The sequence below is a fragment of the Macaca mulatta genome, chromosome 4 (genome assembly GCF_049350105.2).
Source record: "Macaca mulatta isolate MMU2019108-1 chromosome 4, T2T-MMU8v2.0, whole genome shotgun sequence".
Taxonomy (NCBI): Eukaryota; Metazoa; Chordata; class Mammalia; order Primates; family Cercopithecidae; genus Macaca; species Macaca mulatta.
The window spans coordinates 69,902,705-69,923,802 of NC_133409.1; the positions used below are offsets into that span (position 1 = coordinate 69,902,705).

General features: G+C 42.1%; 1 non-coding gene across 1 annotated transcript; it reads left to right on the forward strand.

Moving 5' to 3' along the window:
* Positions 1-7,554: 7,554 nt before the first annotated feature.
* LOC114677826 (U6 spliceosomal RNA) lies at positions 7,555-7,658 on the forward strand. The gene has a single exon (XR_003729265.1). It is a non-coding gene; the product is annotated as a U6 spliceosomal RNA (small nuclear RNA).
* Positions 7,659-21,098: the final 13,440 nt, after the last annotated feature.

Genomic DNA, 21,098 nt, shown 5'->3' on the forward strand with positions numbered 1-21,098 from the left:
GGTGGCTCAAGCCTATAATCCCAGCACTTTGGGAGACCAGGGCGGGTGGATCACTTGAGCCCAGAAGTTCAAGACCAGCCTGGCCAACACGGTGAAACCCTGTCTCTATTAAAAATATAAAAATTAGCCAGGCATGGTGGCATATGCTTGCGATTGTAGCTACTCAGGAGGCTGAGGCATGAGAAACACTTGAACTCAGGAGGCAGAAGTTGCAGTGAGCCATGATTGTGCCATTGCACTTCAGTCTGGGCAGCAGAGCGAGACCCTATCTTTAAAAAAAAAAAAAAAAGATTGAAGGCATTATAAAAATAAGAATATAGTTATTCATTACTACAGATGCCTCAGAAAGAAAAAGGATTGATCATAAGTTATAATGAACTAGTATGAACAATTATATGCCAACAAATTGGATAATCTAGAAGAAATTGGTAAATTCCTAGAAGCATGTATACGACCTATCAAAACTGAAACAAGAAAAAATAGCCTAAACTGACAATTCACAGATGAGACTAAATCAGTAATCAAAAACCTTCCAACAGGCTGGGTGCAGTGGCTCATGCCTGTATTCCCAGCAATCTGGGAGGTTAAGGCAGGCAGATTGTTTGAGTTCAGGAGTTCAAGACTAGTCTGGGTAACATAGCAAAACCCCATCCCTACTAAAAACACAAAAAAGTAGCTGGGCATGGTGTGCGCCTGTAGTCCCAGCTACTCAGGAGGCTGAGGTGGGAGAATCACATGAGCCTGGTAGGTTGAGGCTACAATGAGCTGAGATCATGCCACTGCACTCCTGGGCATGATTAGGTGACAGAGTGAGACCCTGTCTGAAAAACAAAAAACGTTCCAACAGAGAAAAGCCCAGGACCAGATGGCTTCACAGGTGAATCCTAACAAACATTCAAAACAAGAATTACTATCAATCCTTCTTAAACTCTTCCAAAAAATAAAAGAGGGACAACCTCCAAACCTATTTTATGAGGTCCACATTACCTTAATATCTAAGACAAAGAATAACACTAAGAAGAAAACCACAGGCCAATACACCTGGTGAACAGAGATGCAAAACTCCTCAAAAAAATACTAGCAAACTGAATTCAACAGCACATTAAAAGTATCATACACCACAACCACGGGGGATTTATCCCTAGGATGCAAGGATAGTTCAACATATGCAAGTCAATGTGATATACCACATTAACAGATTGAAATATAAAAACTACATGATCTACTATAAAAATTACTGCATCATTTCAATAGATGCAGAAAAAGCATTAGACAAAATCCAACATCCGTTCATGATAAAAGCTCTTAATGAAATAAGTATAGAGGGGACATACTTCAGCATAATAAAGATCACATATGTATTTCCATGAACAGTTCACAAAAGTAAAATATATATATATATATATGAAAGGCCATAGCTAACATCATAATCAATAGGGAGAAACTGAAAGGTTTATCTCTAATATCTGATCTTAGCTACAAATGCCCACTAACACCACTTCTATTCAACATAGTACTAGAAATCCTAACCAGAACAATTAGACAAGTAAAAGAAATAAAAGGCACTGAAATCAGAAAAGAAGAGGTATAATTACCTCTGTCTGCAGACCAGCCTGGGCAACATAGTTCCCCCCATCTCTACAGTAAAAAAAGTTTTTAATTAACTAGTCATGGTGGTGTGTGCCTAAAGTCCTAGCTTTCGGGGAGGCTGAAGCAGGAGGATCACTTTAAGCACAGGAGTTAAGATGTTGCAGTGAGCTATGGTCATGCCACTGCACTCTAGCCTGGGCAACAGAGCAAGACCCTCAAGAAATAAAATAGAAAATGAGGAGTGTGTGTGTATGTGCATATATATATGTAATATTCAATGGAATATTATTTAGCCTTAAAAAAAGAAGGAAATTCTGCAACATGGGTGAACCTGAAGGACATTATGCTAAGTAAAATAAGCCAGCCACAGAAAGACAAATAGTGCATGATCTCACATATGTAGGTTTTAAAATAGTTGAACTCACAGAAGCACAGAGTAGAATGGTGGTTGACAGGAGTTGGGGGATGGGGGAATTGGGGAGATGTTGGTCAAAGGGTACAAAGTTTCCATTATGCAGGATAGATAAATTCTGTGTATCTAATGTACAGCATGGTGACTATAGTTAACACTGTACTGTATACTTGAAATTTGCTGAGAGTAGATCTTGTCTTCTCGCCACACACACATACGCCTACACATACAGGGGTAACTACGTGAAGTGATGGATATGTTAACTAGCTTGATGTGATGATCATTTCACAATGTACATGCATATCAAACCATCAAGTTACACCTGTTAATTATATACAATTTCTATTTGTCAATTATACTCCACTAAGTTTTTTTTTTGTTTTTTTTTTTTCCTTTAAAGTAGAGACAGGGGTTTCATTGTTTTGCCCAGGTTGGTTTCTAACTCCTAGGCTCAAGGAATTCTCCCATCTTGGCCTCCCAAAGCGCTGGGGTTACAGGTGAGAGCCACCGTGACTGGCTCTTTTACAAAGCTTTATTGGGCAGGACGAGGTGGCTCATGCCTGTGATCCCAACTGCTCAGAAGGCTGAGGTGGGAGGATGGCTTGAGGCCAAGAGTTTGACACAAGCCTGAGCAACATCACAAGACCTGTCTCTAAAAAAATTTGTAAAAATATTTAGCTCGTTGTGGTGCATGCCTGTAGTCCCAACTACAGGAAAGATCCCTTGTAGGGAGAAGGATCCGTCGCACCCAGGAGTTCCAGCTGCAGTAAACTATGATCCCACCACTGTACTCCAGCCTGGGCAATGGAGCAAGACCCTGTCTCTAAAACAAACAAACAAACAAACAAGCTTTTTAAAAAAGAATACAGCTGTTTAATGTTGAATCAGTTAGGACTCTTTGTTACTGTTATGGTGGAAAAGAATCTGAACTTGAACTAACTTGGGCCAAAAATGGAATTTATTTGCTCCCAGATCCCAGGGAAGGATTGAGCAATACAGCTATAGAACGGCAGGAATCCAGCTGGCCCACGGAACAACTGGGACCAGGCATTTCAACATCTTCAGGAGCCTCTTCCATCTCCAGATCTTGCTGTTGGCCTCATTCCTATTCACCACAATAAGATTTGTCTACAGGAAGAAAACAGGCCTCCCCAATGTACAGTTTCCAACTTCTGCCCCCAAAGAGGGAATCCCTATGTTCCCTCTTCTCAAACAAGGGTGCTCCTCAGTGAGTGTGCGCTGCTGCACCCATATCAATTGTTTTTCAGCCAATGTCTGTCCTCATTGGCAGGTACCCGGACCTCCCTGATTGTTGCAGATATTGATAATCACCCCTGGAATCAGCTTCAAATATCCCAGAGAAGAGGATCATTGGTATTGCTTTTCTCTAATCAGCCCTAGGCAGGGCCAGGCCATGTCAGAGCACAGCTGTTCCCACAGGAATCGCCAGGTCAAAGGTACAGAAAGAGCGATTCCCAGAAGGAGGGTTGGTACTGGGCAGATCAAAAAAAGACGTGCTGGCTGGGCACAATGGCTCACAGCTGTCATCCCAGCATTTTGGGAGGCTGAGGTGGGAGGATCACCTGAAGCCGGGCGCTTGAGACCAGCCAGAGCAACAAAGTGAGGCCTCCATCTCCACACACACACACAAAAAAAAAATATATATATATACACATATATATATATATATATATATATATGGGGGGGGTGGGGGGGTATATATATATAGTCTGGGCATGATGGTACATACCTATAGTGCCAGCTACTTGGGAGGCTGAGAGGATTGTTTGAGCCCAGGAGGTCAAGGATGTAGTGGGCCCTAATACTGCCACTGCACTCCAGCCTGGGCCACAGAGTGGGACCCTGAAAAGAGAGAAAGAGAGAAAGAAAGAGAGAGAGAGAGAGAAGGAAAGGAAGAAAGAAAGAGGGAAAGAAAAGAAAAGAAAAGAAAAGAAAGAAAGAAAGAAAAAGAAAGAAAGAAAGAAAGGAGGGAGGGAGGGAAGGAGGGAAGGAAGGAAGGGAGTCTACTATAAGTGTACTTGTAGTTTTTATTTTCCAAAATTTTAAATTTCCAAAATTTAAAAATTACTATAACTTTTAAAAGGAAAAAAATAATTTTAGGTACCAAAAGCCCCATCTTTCTTAGTTTCACTTCTACTCTGTCTTAGAATGCCATCAGCATCTCTGTCCCATCTACGAATAAACATAGTCACACTGTATTAGAAATTCTCTAAGAAACAGGGGGCTATTGATAGCCAGCTTAGTGGTACCTTTGGCCTACCCTGGTTAAGCAACAAAATAAGTCACTCATTTGATGTTAGAACAGGTTCCTGTTTGATGTATCCAGTTTCCTCTAAAACTTTCAGCATTTGGGTTAAATTTTATTCAGAGTGATAGCCACACTTAATCTCCCCAAGGCATTAACCAGAAGAAAATCAGGCCCTGACTTCGCTATCCAACCCATCCAGACATCCTAATCTTTTCCCTCAGCATATGTAGAGAATTCAAAAATTAACTTGCATACAAATGCAGATAATCTATTTCCAGGTTCTGTCTAAAGCCTTTTAGTAAGATCTTCCAAATTCTTACTTTTGAATATCCCCTAGCAATGAAAGATAACTTGACTGCTGAGATATCATTCACAAAAGAGATGAGAAAAATGATTAATTTCTGAGCATGTTCAATTTCTTACACTCTTGAGCTCATAATTGAGTGGTTGATTTCTAGTTCTTCCAGGTACAATCACACCACAGAGAAATGATTTTAAAGATGAAGTTTTAGTGAGGGACTAATAAATTTTTCAGGCCAGCTCTCAAGACTTTCTCAATTTTCTACATACTATTAAAGAACAATACATACCCAGTGATTAGAATGCATGCTAGTGCCCCTGGGCATAGAAACATCTGGATAACAAAATGGAATCTGCCTTAAGTGTCCAAACAGCAAGCTAACAAAAATGAAAACAGCAAGCAGATAAACAGAACAATCCGGGGGTAGCAGCCATGATCCAGATTAATCCATTACCATGAGAGCACACACCACAGGAACTTCCAGAGGGTGTTCAGGGCACATGTTCCATGAGAAATGCCTGATCCCTTTGTGGCTTGCTTCTTTCCTTAGTGTTTGCAGTGGGACTGTATGCCCTGGTTATGGGCATTTTCAAAAACGCACCAAAAAAGCTCTCTGCCAGGCCGTGTGCACAGCATGGTAGAGAAAATACCCTATTGCAGATTGCTAGTTAAATGAAGGCTACCCAAATAAACTAGCAAACTAAGATGCAAAAGTTAGAAGTATGCCCAATCCAACCTGCTAGAAAAGTAGGACCATAAATGTAATAAAGAATTGTAGACTGGGATTGTTCTATAAAAATTAATTTTAAAGGCTGAATGTGGTGGCTCATGCCTGTAATCTCAGCACTTTGGGAGGCCGAGGCGGGTGGATCACTTGAGGTCAGGAGTTCAAGACCAACCTGGCCAACATGGTGAAACCACTGCCTCTACTGATAACACAAAAACTAGCCGGGTATGATGGTGCTTACCTGTAATTCCAGCGACTCAGAAGCTGAGGCAGGAGAATTGCCTGAACCCGGGAAGTGGAGGTTGCAGTGAGCCAAAATCATGCCACTGCACTCCACCCTGGGTGACAGAGTGAGACTCTGTCTCAAACACACACACACACACACACACACACACACACACACACACACATAATTAATTTAAAATTTTGTGCACAGGCCCAGGCATGATGGCTCATGCCTATAATCCCAGCACTTTTGAGGCCAAGGCAGGAGGATCACTTGAGGCCAGAAGTTTGAGACCAGCCTGAACAACATAGTGAGATCCCATGTCTCTACAAAAACATTCACAAAAATTAGCCAGTTGTAATGGTACGCATCTTTAATCTTAGCTACTCGGGAGGCTGAGGCAGGATGATTGCTTGGGCCCAGGAGTTCGTGGTTGCAGTAAGCTATGATCATGCCACTGCACTCCAGCCTGTGTAACAGAGCAAGACCCTGTCTGAAAAAAAAAAAAAAAATATATATATATATATATATATATATATATGTATAGGCAGCTAATTCTAGAGTTTATAACTTTCTTCAATACTGCTTTTTTTTTTTTTTTTTAATATTACAATGGCATCTGTCCAATTCTCCACAGGGAAAAGTGTCATGATGTTTCATCAGATGAAAGGCGCACTCTGGATTTCAGTCAACACGATAGAACACTGTACCCCTCCAGATTCACACCCTAAGTGTTTGGGAATTAAAGTCTCCCAATCTTTTTCTTCTTATTAAATCACAAGGGCCCCACTGACATGGTGATTAGCAGTTCTGGCCTGGAAAAAATAAATAAATAAAGAATTCTAGCACAGCTGCAAGAAAACAAACAAAAAGAACAGCTGGGAAGACCTGGTCTATTTTTGCTTTGCATTTAGTTGGCAAAACAAAACTCCCTTCTGGAAGAATTCCTACCACTTTATTCCACCACATTTATCATCTCCCTTTTTCTATTTCTTTTTATTCATTTTTTTTCCTTTCCTTAATACTGCTGTCTTTTTCTTCACTGGGTATTTCCTTATTTTTTCATTCATTTAACAAATATACATTGCATGCCTAGTACAGGTGAAATACTTTGCCAGGCACTGTAGGACATATAAAGATAAGTTAAACATGAGTTCTGACATCCAAAACCTTATTATCCTAATAGACAATGTGACTGGTACGTAAATAAGTCAAATCAAAAGTAAAAAGTGGCCGGGCGCCATGGCTCCTGCCTGTAATCCCAGGACTTTGGGAGGCCGAGGCAGGCAGATCACTTGAGGTCAGAATTTCTATACCAGCCTGGCCAACATGGTGAAACCCCATCTCTTCTAAAAATACAAAAATTAGCCAGGCATGGTGGCAGGTGCCTATAATACTAGCTACTTGGGAGACTGAAGCACAAGAATTGCTGGAACCCGGAAGGCGGAGGTTGCTGTGAGCCAAGATCGCGCCACTGCACTCCAGCCTGGGTGACAGAGCAAGTCTCCGTCTCAATCAAAAATTTAAAAAAGTAAAAGGTAGATGATAAGACATAAAATAAATATAAAGTGACATAGAAACTCAGGAGAGCGATTCATTCCAGTTTGAGGGGTTAGTGAAAGTCCATAGAGAGGAGCCTGAATAAAGGGCATTCTGGGCAGAAAACAAAACAGAACAAACAAAAAAAAAAAAACCAGCCTGAGCAAAGGCAATAATCTCTAAAAAACACAGAGTGATTGAATTTGACTAGAGCATCAGTCCTCAAGATGTGGTCCTGGACCATTAGGACCAGCATCATTTGATATCTTGTTACGTATGTAAATCCTTAAACCCCACCCCAGGTCTACTGAATCAAAGATCTGTGGTAGGACCCAGCAATTTATGATGTAACAAGCCCTCCAAGAGATTCTGGTGTGTATTCAAGTTTGATAGTCACTGAATCAAGGTATAGGATTCCCAGGGTGGGAAATCTGCTTGAAAAGTAAGATTGCAATAAATAAAAGAAAATCAACTTTAAAAGGATGGTTGGGTGCCAGCTTTGACAGCATATACACTAAAGTTAGAATGACACAGAGATCAGCATGGCCTCTGCAAAAGGATGAGATGCAATTTTGTGAAGCATTCTAATATTTTTTAAAAGGAAGGTGGAAAAAATAGACAAATAGGACTACATAAAACTTAAAAACCTATGTGCGTCAAAGAACATAAGCAACAAATAAAAAGGGAACCTACGGAATGGGTTGAAATAGCAGCAAGTCATATCTGAAAAGAGGTTAATGTGCAGAATGTATAAAGAACTCCTACAACTCAACAAAAAAAATCCCCAATTTTTAAAAGGACAAAGGACTTGAATAGACATCATAGACATCTCTAAAGATGATATACAAGGCCAGGCGTGATGGCTCATGCCTGTAATCCCAGTACTTTGGGAGGCTGAATCAGGTGGATCACTTGAGATCAGGAGTTCGAGATGAGCCTGGCCAACATGGTGAAACCCCACCTCTACTAAAAATACAAAAATTAGCCAGGCATGGTGGCGCATGCCTGTAGTCCCAGCTACTTGGGAGGCTGAGGTAGGAGAATTGCTTGAACCCAGGAGGTGGAGGTTGCAGTGGGCTCCTATTGCACCACTGCACTCCAGCCTAGGTGACAGAGTGAGACCCTGTCTCAAAAAAAAAAAAAAACCCACAAAAATGATACACAAATAGCCAACAAGCATATGGAAAGATGCTCAATATCACTAGTCACCAGGGAAATGCAAATCAAAACCTCAATGAGATATCACCTCACACTCATTAGGACAAGTACTATTAAAAACAAATTAAAAACCCAGAAAATAACAAGGCCGGATGTAGAGAAATCAGCATCCTTGCACACTGTTGGTGGGATTATAAAATGTTGCAACCTCTATGGAAAACAGTAGGCAGTTTCTCAAAAAATTAAAAATAGCACTATTATGATTCAGCAATTCCACTTCTGGGTATACATCCAAAAGAATGGAAAGAGGAGTCTCAAAAAGATATTCGCATACCCATGTTCACGGCAGCGTTTATTCATGGTAGCCAGGAGGTGAAAGCAATCCAAGTGTCTACCAAAGGATGACTGGATAAACAAAATGTGGTCTATGCATACAATGGAATATTATTCAGCCTTAGAAAGGAAGAAAATCCAGCTGGGCGCTGTAGGTAGCTCACGTCTGTAATCCCGGCACTTTGGAGGCCAAGGTGGGTGGATCACCTGAGGTCAGGAGTTCAAGACCAGCCTGACCAACATGGAAAAACCCCATCTCTACTAAAAATACAAAATTAGTCAGGCATGGTGGCACATGCCTGTAATCCCAGCTAACTCGGGAGGCTGAGGCAGGAGAATCACTTGAACCCGGGAGGCGGAGGTTGTGGTGAGCCAAGATCGCACCATTGCACTCCAGCCTGGGCAACAATAGCAAAACTCTGTCTCAATAAATAAATAAATAAATAAATAAACAAACAAACAAACCAAAAAAAAAAAAAAAGGAAAAAAAAATCCTGTTACATGCTACAACATGATGAACTTTGAGAATATTATGCTAAGTGGAATAAGCCAATCACAAAAAGATGAATAATGTATGATTACACTAATATGAGGTAGTCATGAAATTTATAGAAATAAAAAGTAGAATGGTGGTTACCAAAGGATGAGGAGGGGGAAAGGGGGAATTATTATTGAATGAGTATAGAGTCTCGAATTTGCAAGATGGAAAAGACTGGGAGATCTGTTTCACAACAATGTGAATATACTTAACAATATTAAAATGCACACTTAAAAATGGCTAAGATGGTACATTTTATGTTATGTGCTTTTTTAGCATCAGTTTTTTTAAAACAGGAAGGTGGTCTAATTGAGGGCTTGAAATTCTAACACCTTTTCCTTCCATCGGTCAATTAAGAGTCTATTAATCCTTTATTTTATTACATTTCATCTTGAGCTCTTATTTGTTGGAAGTTTTTTTTTTTTTTTTGCTTTTGTTTTTACTATTACTTCAATCTCTTTGTGATAGGTCTCTTCAGATTTTCTATTTCTTCTTGGATCAGTTTAGATAGTTTGTGTCTCTTTAGAAATTTGTCTATTTCATATCTGCTGTCTGATTTATTTGCATACAATTGTTCAAAATGTCCCCTCACAATTTTTGTTATTTCTGTAGGGTCGGGAGTCATGTGCTCTCTTTCAGTCCTAATTTTAGTAATCAAGTCTTCTTTTTTTTCTTGGTTAGTTTAGCTAATATTTTGTCAATTTTGTTGGTCTTTCCAAAGATTAACATTTTGTTTGGTTGATTTTCTCTGTTGTTTTTCTTTTCTGTATTTCACTTATTTCCATTAGAGTCTTTATTATATCCTTCCTTCTGCTTGCTTTTTGTTTTTTGGTTTTTTTTTTTTTTTTTTTTTTTTTTGAGATGGAGTCTCGCTCTGTCGCCCAGGCTGGAGTGCAGTGGCCGGATCTCGGCTCACTGCAAGCTCCGCCTCCCGGGTTCACGCCATTCTCCTGCCTCAGCCTCCCGAGTAGCTGGGACTACAGGCGCCCGCCACCTCGCCCGGCTAGTTTTTTGTATTTTTTAGTAGAGATGGGGTTTCACCGTGTTAGCCAGGATGGTCTCGATCTCCTGACCTCGTGATCCACCCGTCTCGGCCTCCCAAAGTGCTGGGATTACAGGCTTGAGCCACCACGCCCGGCCGTGCTTGCTTTTTGGTTTAGTTTTCCCTTCCTTTTCCAGTGTTTTAAGGTGAAAGTTTAGATTATTGATTTTAGATCTTTCTTCTTCATTAATATTGGCATTTCAGCTATAAATTTCCCTCTAAGCGGTGGGTTAGCTGCATCCCATAAGTCTGGGTATGCTGTGTTTTTATTTTCACTCATCTCAAACTATTTTCTAATTTCTCTAATTACTGAGATTCAGCCATTTTTCTTGAATACATACTTCCTGAATTCCTGCCAGCATTTGAATAATTTCCAGAGTCCTAAAAAAGTTGATTCTTCCCATTTTTGCCAGTTTTCTCGTTATTTTCATAAAGGAGAAATTTTTCAGAGGTCCTTTCTCTGACATTTTTGCTAACATCTTCCTTCTTTTTTCCTTCCTTCCTTCCTTCCTTCCTTCCTTCCTTCCTTCCTTCCTTCCTTCCTTCCCTCCCTCCCTCCCTCCCTCCCTCCCTCTCTCTCTTTCTTTCTTTCTTCTTTCCTTTCTCTCTCTGAAACAGAATCTCGCTCTGTCACCCAGGCTGGAGTACAGTGGCGTGATCTCGGCTCACTGCAATGTCCGCCTCCAGGTTCAAGTGATTCTCCTGCCTTAGCCTCCGGAGTAGCTGGGACTACAGGCGCCTGCCACCACACCTGGCTAACTTTTGTATTTTTAGTAGAGACAGGGTTTCATCATGTTGACCAGGCTGGTCTCGGTCTCAAACTCCTGACCTCAAGTGAATTCACTTGGCCTCCCACCTTGGCCTCCCAAAGTGCAGGGATTACAGGTGTGAGCCACTGCAGCTGGCCAGACATCATTTTTTCTTGCATTTCAAACCTGGCTGGGAGCTTTCCTCCTTCAGCTCAGTGGTATCCCCATGGCCTGGGACAAGGCCTCCGGCCTCTTTTCTCTGAACTTCACTGTCCTAGTCGTCTGGGACTGCCATAACAAAATACTATAGACTGGGTGGCTCATACAACAGACATTTAGTTCTCACAGTTCTGGCAGCTGGGAAGTTGACCTCCCTGAGGAACTAAATAGGCAGCCACCCTGATCTTGGACTTCTTACATCATTAATTCAAATGCAAAGGGATTTACTCTGAGGGAAACTGATGAACGTTTTTCTTGGCTTTATGCTGGGGGCGGTACTAGGAGATTTCAAGCCATGAGGTCACTCTCAGTTCCTCTCTCCTCCTTTCTGTTACCTTTCACCCAGTCGCTGAGATAAGGCAGGTTTGGAACCCACCGAGATGATTCCATCGTTCCCTGCGCTTAGTCTGAAGCAATTCAAGACTATGGTTCCTGCTGATCTAGTGGCAAGAGCATTGGCTTTAGAGCCAAACGTAAATTGTCCTAAACTCAGCTGTGCCACCCACTGCATAGGTCCCTGGCAAGTCCCTTACCATCCTTGAGCCTCAGTTTACTTTTCTGTAAAATGGGGGTAATACTATTCACTTTAGGGAGTTCCTAAAAAGATTAAATGAAGTAATGTATGCATTTGACGTGCCCAAGGGACTGCCGAACTTCTAGATGGGGCTTGATAATAATTATGCCTCAGTATTAGGCAGTAAGGGTGATTTACATAGCCTTGTCAATAATCTTTTCCCTTATTAAATAAATAGTTCTCTCTGAAAGTTATTTTTTTATTTTTTATTTTTTTTGAGATGGAGTTTTTATCTTGCTGCCCAGGCTAGAGGGCAATGGTGCAATTTCGGCTCACCGCAACCTCCGCCTCCTGGGTTCAAGCAATTCTCCTGCCTCCGCCTCCCGAGTAGCTAGGATTACTAGCATGTGCCACCATATCCAGCTAATTTTGTATTTTTATTAGAGACAGGGTTTCTCCATGTTGGTCAAGCTGGACTTGAACTCCCAACCTCAGGTGATCCGCCCATCTTGGCCTCCCAAAGTGCTGGGATTACAGGCGCGAGCCACTGCGCCAGGCCCTGAAAGTTATGTCTTATATTTAATCTCAATTCCAGATAGTATTTATTTTTTATTTTATTTATTTACTTTTTGCTGAGACGGAGTCTTGCTCTGTCACCCAGGCTGGAGTGCAGTGGCATGATCTCAGCTCACTGCAATCTCTGCCTCTTGGGTTCAAGTGATTCTCCTGCCTTAGCCTCCCGAGAAGCTGGGATTACACGTGCATGCCACCATGCCCGGCTAATTTGTTTTGTATTTTTAGTAGAGACAACGTTTCGTTGGCCAGGCTGGTATCAAACTCCTGACCTCAGGTGACCCGCCCACCTTGGCCTCCCAAAGTGCTGGGTTTACAGGTGTGAGCCACTGCACCCCAGATTGTATTTAACGCCTTTCCTTCAGTCTTAGCTGGAAAAATAGAAAAGAAAAAGGAAAAGAAATGGCTGCTAACGCTGCTACCAGAACCCTTCCCAGCCTGTTTTAAAGCTATCCCTTGGTCGCCTTATCATTAATCTAGATGTCTTTGCTCAGCTCACTCTGCTCTCCGTCTCTTTACTCCTCCTTTGGAAATCCTTTGCCCACTTTTGTGCTGCTCTTTCTTCCATCTCTTCCTATGTGTATTAACTGACGTATTTTGCAGGTCAGTGGACTGTAAAGGTCAAAGTCTGTGTCTCTGAGACTTGGATTCAGCTGTCAGCCCCCAGCCTCTTAGACAATTCAAGACAGGGTTAAAGTTGCACTCAGAGACAATAAGGCCGCAAGAGAAACAAAGGCTGGATTTGATGGGCAACTGAGACAGCTGGAGATGACAAAAACAATCTCCTTAGACTGATTTTTCCTGAGGTCAAAAGACTTGGGAGGGTGGGGTAGAGCAAGGAGTGTTCAAGAATAACTGTAAACATGAGACTTGCACACCCATAACACACGGGCCAGAAAATGCTGGGCCTTTTTCATTAATTTTCACAAAAGATTCCCTCAGACTTTCAGTGTCTTTTTTAAGTAACAGATGCATGCCCTAAATCCCATTCATTCATTTTCCTGTATTTGTTCATTTTTCATTATCTCCCCTACCCGATTTATTAGGCACTTAATTGTCATATTCCCTTTTGTTACTGGTTTCTTTGCCATTTTTCTGACTGGTCACTCCTGTCCTCATTACAGATCTTTCAAGGCCATTTATTTGATATAATGAAAAGAATGAAGTTTGGAATCTGATGGTTCAGCCACTAGGATTTGCACAACCTTCAACAAGTGACAATAGGCCTATTTCACAATGAACTCCCAGAGCTGTTAGAGCTCTGAAGCACAACCAACCTTTACTTAGCAAGGCCTGCTCTTGGAGTTGGTGTTATGGTTTGAGTTCTGCCCTCCCCAAATTTATATTCCTAAAATTTCTAACCCCCAATGTGGAATGTGGTGGCATTTGGAGATGGGCATTTGTGAGGTGTTAATAATTAGGTTTAGATGCAGACGTGAAGGTGGGGCACTCATGATGGGATTAGTGCCCTTATAAGAAGAGACACAAGACAGCTCGGTCTCTCTCTCCCCCTCCTCTTCTCCATGTGAAGAAACAAAGGGACGGGGCCATCTGCAAGCCAAAAGAGAATCTTCACCAGGAACCAAATAGGCCAGCACCTTGGTCTTGGACTTCTCAGCCCCTAGAATTGTGAGAAATAAATGACTGTAGTTTAAACCACCCAGCCTGTGGTATTTTTTCATGGGAGCCCCAGCTGACTAAGAAAATGGATTTTCAGGAATAAGGATGAGCTTGATTTTCCTCATGGCCAATGGCTGGCACTTGTGAAGATGAGAACTTGCACTCTATGTCTGTGGTGAAAATAGAGGTAGGTAGCACTGGGTGTTGTGGCTTACACCTGTAATTCCAGCTATTCTGGAGGCCGAATTGGGAGGATTGCTTGAGCCTGGGAGTTTGAGTTCAGCCTGGGCAACATAGCGAGACCTTGTTTCAAAAGAAGAAAACTAGAGGTAGATAAGTTTCACTGTCCCAGGATCTACCATCAAAACTCTAGACAATCTAGGGTCTTACCCTGAATTCCTTCACATCAGAATCATCAGGGGAGTTGTTTTTTGTTTTGTTTTTTGGCCTTTTTTTTTTTTTCTTTTTTTGATATTGAGTTTCACTCCTGTGGCCCAGGCTGGAGCGCAGTGGCGTGATCTCAGCTCACTGCAGCCTTCGCCTCTCAGGTTCAAGTGATTCTCCTACCTCAGCCTCCTGAGTAGCTGGGATTACAGGTGCCTGCCACCAAGCCCGGCTAATTTTTTGTATTTTTTTAGTAGAGATGTGGTTTCTCCGTGTTGGGAAGCCTGGTCTTGAACTGCTGACCTCAGGTGATCTACTCATCTCGGCCTCTCAAAGTGTTGGGATTACAGGCGTGAGCCACCATGCCCTGATTTTTGGCTTTCATCATACTACCTCACATCCAGAAAGTCTATGATTTAGGCCTGTGGTCTCTCCATGAAGTGGGCAGGAGTGAGAAGGGGGCCCTGAAATTGATTGGCTGCATGCACTCTGCCAGGTACTCTCTGTGTCAGGCATTCTTCACACACATCATTCTGTCTGTTCATTCTCACAGTAATCCCATCAAGACGATGATAACAGCCACATTTTAGAAAGGAAGAACCAGGTTTCAGCAGTCCTGCCCAAGCTTCCACAGTCACAAGATGGAGCTAGGATTAGAACAATAACAAAATAAGTTAGCATACTCCTGGAGGAAAAGAGAAAAAAAATGGCAACAGCTAATGTTTCTCTGCTGGGCTTAATGCCTTGCATCTTTTATCTCATGGAATCCTTTCAACAATCTTTTGTAGACTGGCTTTTTTTTTTTTTTTTGAGACAGAGCCTTGCTCTGTCGCCCAGGCTGGTGTACAGTGGCACGATCTCAGCTCACTGCAACCTCCACCTCCCGGGTTCAAGCAATCCTCCTGCCTCAGTCTTTCAAGTAGCTGGAACCACAGGCACCTGCCACCATGCCTGGCTAATTTTTTTTTTGTATTTTTAGTGGAGATGGGATTTTGTCATATTGGCCAGGCTGGTCTTGAACTCCTGACCTCAGGTGATCCACCTGCCTCAGCCTCCCAGAGTGCTGGGATTACAGGCCTGAGCCACCGCGCCTGGCCTAGATTGTCTTTTATATCCCCACTTCACACATGATAAAACAGAAATGAAAACGTAGAGACATTAAGCAATCCATCCAAGGTCACACAGCAGTAGAGTCGGATCTGTCTGGCAGTAAAGGCTGTGATCTTGGCCACAATATGACACGCCCTCATCCTTCCCCTCACAAAGTCCACACCCACTGTACGTATGTGCCACCCCTGCGACTCAGGTGCTCCTGTCACTTGCAATTTCTCTCTTTCCCTTTCAACTAATCTTGTTTTGTTTGTTTATTTTTTGTTTTGAGACGGTCTTGCTCTGTCATCCAGATTGGAGTACAGTGGCGTGATCTCGGCTCACTGCAACCTCTGCCTCCAGGTTCAAGTCATTCTCCTGCCTCAGCCTTCCCAGTAGCTGGGACTATAGACACTTGTCACCATGCCCCACTCATTTTTGTATTTTTTGTAGAGACGGGATTTCGCCATGTTGGCCACGTTGGTCTCAAACTCCTGACCTCAAGTGATCCACCCACCTGGGCCTCCCAAAGTGCTGGGATTACAGGCATGGGCCACCGTGCCCAACCCTTTCAACTAATTTTATGAGACATACCCAACCTGACAAGGAAGATCCAGGCAAGCCTCACTAATGCACATCGCTCATCTCTAACAACACAACCCAGCCAACGTCACTGATGGAGAGAGAATCTCTTCCATAAATTAGAGCACAAAGTTGTTGAATCATAGTTAATTTATCTAAGAATAAACATTTCTGTTGGTTTCCGAACATTTTGATTTAGAAATTACACAGATTTAAAGGAAGCATTTATAGTCACTGCAATCACGCAGTGAATGTCAGATGCAGGTCCTAGTTATGAAGTACATTTGAAAGAAAGAAAGCTTTATCCGGTTTGAATTCGAGAAGCTTTAAAAAAAATGCATAGCTAAGATAATCAGTAAAAAGAGGAGTTAGGATTTTTGAATACAAGGAAAGCCAGTTGCAACCTCATTTTATCCTCTGCCTGTCGCCCCATTAATTATGATAATGTTTTGCCAAGTCACCACAAGCTTTTGCTTGAATTAACCAGCCATATTTTATTATGTCTAGAACACACACTAACAGAGACTGCAGAACAAATGGTAAAAATCAAGAGATGAAGGGAGGAAGGACAGCTCTGTATTACAGGTAGAAGAATCTCTTCACTTCTGCAGATTGAGTCGGGAGAAAATGTGACTAAAAATAGCTACATGGCGGGGATTGGTCATGTGAGCCCACAGGCACTGGCAGCTGAGGTGGCTGCTGTCTGTTTAAGTTGCTTTCCGGTGGCTGACACTTAATTGTAATTGAGACAGAGTTCAGGTTTATTTTCTGCTCATTCCCTGCATCCTGCTCTTGTTCTCGATAAGCTTTTCCCCTGTCCTGGTGCTCACTGCACCCTCCATTTCCCAAGGAGCCCAGCTAGCCCCGACCATCTGTTTAAGTGTTCTGTGTAGATGCGAGTCCTTGCTTCTGCTGGGTGCCTCTCTGTCAGCAGCAAATCAGCTTGCAGACCAGGGGTAGTGTTTCTGGAGGATCAGGTGAGGATGCCTGGACTCTGCACAGCTGGAAGCTGTTCATGAGGTAATGGTACCTCTTGTTTCCATACGCAGCTTTACAACAACAATCCCTTGGTTTCTCCCATTGGAAATCAGCTACAGATAAGTACTGTAGGCCGGGTGAGGTGGCTCACACCTATAATCTTAGCACTTTGGGAAGCCAAGGTAGGCAGATCGCTTGAGGTCAGGAGATCGAGACCAGCTTGGCCAACATGATGAAATCCCATCTCTACTAAAACTATAAAAATTAGCTGGGCATGGTGGTGTACACCTGTAGTCCCAGCTACTTGGAAGGCTGAGGTAGGAGAATCACTTGAGCTGGGGAGGCAGAGGTTGCAGTGAGCCGAGATCATGCCACTGCACTGCAGCCTGGGAGACAGAGGGAGACTCTGTCTCAAAAAAAAAAAAAAAGAAAGAAAGAAAGGAAAAAAAAGAATGTAAGCATTGGATGTCCTGGCCAGAGCAATAAGGCAAGATAAAGAAATAAAAGGTGTCCAAATTAGAAAAGAGAAAGTCAAATTGTCCCTCTTTACTGTTGATATGATCTTATATCTAGAAAAATCCAGACTCCACCAAAAAACTCTTAAATCCAATAAATAAATTCAGTAACGTTGTAGGATACAAAATTGATATACAAAATTGATATAAAAAATCAGTAGCATTTCTATACACCAATAATGAACTAGCTGAGAAAGACATCATGAAAGCAATCCTATTTATAGTAGCTATAAAAAAAGAATAAAACACAGCAATATATATTCAACAAAGGGAGTGAAAGAGCTCTACAAAGAAAACTACAAAACACTGATAAGAGAAACCAAAGAGGACACATGCAAATGGACTGACATCCCATGCTCATAAGCTGGAAGAAATAATATCATTAAAATTATCATATTGGCCAGGCATAGTGGCTCATGCCTGTAATCCCAGCACTTTGGGAGGCCAAGGCAGGTGGATCACTTGAGGTCAGGAGTTCAAGACCAGCCTAGACAAACACAGTGAAAACCCCATCTCTACTAAAAATACAAAATTTAGCTAGGCGTGGTGGCAGGCGCCTGTAATCCCAACAACTTGGGAGGCTGAGGCACGAGAATCACTTGAACCAGAGAGGCAGAGGCTGCAGTGAGCCGAGATAGCACCACTGTACCCCAGCCTGAGAAACAGTGTGAGACTGTCAAAAAAAAAAAAGACCATATTGCCCACAGCAATCTAAGATTCAATGCAATCCCTATCAAAATACCAGCATCACTTTTCACAGAATTAGAAAAAAAAATCATAAAATTCCTGTGGAACCAAAAAAGATCCTGAATAGCCAATGCAATTCTGACCAAAAAAAGAACAAAGCTGGAGGTATCACACTAGCTGACTTCAAAATATATTACAAGACTATAGTAAACAAAACACCATGGTATTATATAAAAGCAGACACATAGACTGATGGAACAGAATACAGAATACAGAAATAAATACATGTATTTATAGCCAACTGATTTTCAATAAAAGTGTCAAGAAGACACACTGGGGAAAGGACACTGTCTTCAATAAATGGTGCTGAGGAATGAAAGTGGACCCTATCTCTCACCATATACAAAAATCAACTCAAGATGGCTTGAAGACTTAAATATAAGACCCAGAACTAATAGAAGAAAACATAGGGAAAATACTTCAAGACATTAGTCTAAGCAGATTTTATGGCTAAGATCTCAAAAGAACAAAAAACTGAAACAAAAATAGGCAAATACAACTGTATTAAATGAAAAAGCTTCCGCACAACAAAGGAAACAATAGAGTGAAGAGACAACCTGTTGAATGGAAGAAATTATTTGCAAACATTCATCCTACAAGGGACTAATATCCTGAACACACAAGGAACTCAAATGAGTCAACAATAAAATGTTTAAAAGTCCTGGCTGGGCACAGTGGCTCACGCCTGTAATCCCAGCACTTTGGGAGTCCAAAGTGGGCAGATCATGAGGTCAGGAGTTCAAGACCAGTGTGGCCAAAGTGGCTAAACACTGTCTCTACTAAAAATACAAAAATTAGCCAGGTGTGGTGGCGGTTGCCGGTAATCCCAGCTACTCAGAAGGCTGAGGCAGGAGAATCGCTTGAACCCAGGAGGTGGAGGTTGCAGTGAGCCGAGATTGTGCGATTGCACTCCAGCCTGGGCAACAAGAGCAAGACTCCATCTCAAAAAAAAGAAAAGGTCCCATTAAAAAGTGGGCAAATGGTCAGGCATGAGGGCTCATTCCTATAATCCTAGGACTTTGGGAGGCTGAGGTGAATAGATTGCTTGAGTCTAGAAGTTCAAGACCAGCCTGGGCAACATGGTGAAACTCTGTGTCTACTAAAAACACAACAAATTAACCGGGCATGGTGGCACATGCCTGTAATCCCAGCTACTCAGAGGACTGAGATGGGAGGATCACTTGAGCTCAGGAGAGCAAGACTATAGTGAGCCCTGATAGTGCCACTGCACTCCAGCCTGGACAACAGAGTAAGACCTTGTTTAAAAAAAAAAAAAAATTGACAAATGACAAGATATTTCTCAAAAGAGAACAAAATGGTCAATAGGTACATGAAGAAATGATCATTATCACTAATCATCAGAGAAATGTAAACCAAAGCCACAATGAGATAATCACATTACCCCAGTTAGAATGGCTATTACTGAGACCACTTTTGCAAAGATTGTGACAGTGAGAGAATATAGCATGGCTGACTCCACCTTGCTTCTAGCCTTGCAGGCTGGCTGTCCTTGCTCATTCCTGGTCATAGGCCAAGCTAACCATAGGAGGAATTTAGTTTACATTTAACTTTGAAGCAAAGATGATAATAGTCCCTCCTTAAAACTAACACCCTCTTCGCTCAGGGGCCAAAAATCACCTTTGTAAAACTAATGAAAGTCCATGAGATTAGGATTAAAGGAGGGGCCTGAATTCTGCTAAAATGTAGACATAGTTTCTACAATTGCTTATCGTTGAGAAGCCATGTGGCCAGAGGTCACAAAATTTGTGAACTCCCCCAATTACTTCTATAGGTAACATACTTATTGTAGAACCTAAGATTGGTCTTTTAAGATGTTTTTCAGACTTTGGTGTTCTGGCAACCAACTGACCCAACCTGGACCCATGACTCATGACTCAATCAGTCCTGCAGCCTCACCCAGAAGCAGACTCAGTACCGGACAATTTTCCACACCCCTAGGACTTCATCCTCAACCAATCAGCAGTGCCCATTCCCTAGGTCTTTGCCCACCAAATTATTCATTAAAACTCTAGCCTCTGAGTTCTCAGGGAGACCAATGTGAGTGATAACTCGAGTTCTTCCGTGTGACTGATCTTGCGTTAATTAAAGTCTTACTTTACTGTAACACCACAGTCTCGGCGAATTGGTTTTGTCTGTGCAGTGGACAGGAAGAATCTGTCAGGGAATCACATTATTAAAAAGACCAAAAATAACAGATGCTGGTGAGGATGCTGAGAAAAAGAAACTCTGTACACAGTTGGTGGAAGTGTAAAGTTGTACAACCATTATGGAAAACAGTATACAGATTTCTCCGCTAAAAACAAAACCACTATTCAATCCAGCAATCCCATTACTGAGTATTTTACCCAAAGGAAAAGAAATCGATATATCAAAGGGATACCTGTACTTGCATGTTTACTGCAGCACACTTCACAATAGCAGAGATATGGAATCAACCTAAGTATCCATCAATGGATGAACAGATAAAGGAAATTTGGTACATATACACGATGAAATACTATTGGTTCCTGAAAAAGAATAAAATCATATCATTTGTGGCTGGGCTCGGTGGCTCACGCCTGTAATCCCAGCACTTTGGAGGCTGAGGAGGGCAGATCACTTGAGGTCAGGAGTTCGAGACTAGCCTGGGCAACACAGTGAAACCCCGTCTCTACTAAAAATACAAAAAAATGAGCCAGGCATGGTGGTGTGTGCCTGTAATACCAGCTACTCACCCAGCTATCCAGGAGGCTGAGGGGGGGAATTGCTTGAACCTGGGAGGCGGAGGTTGCAGTGAGTGGCGACTGTGCCACTACAATCCAGCCTGGGCAACAGAGTGAGGCTTCGTTTCAAAAAAAAAAAAAAGAAATCATATCATTTGCAGTAACATGGGTAGAACTGGATGTCATTATGCTAAGTAATATAAGCCAGGCATAGAAAGACACAAATTGCATGTTCTCACTCATACATCAGCGCTAAAAACCTTGTTCTAG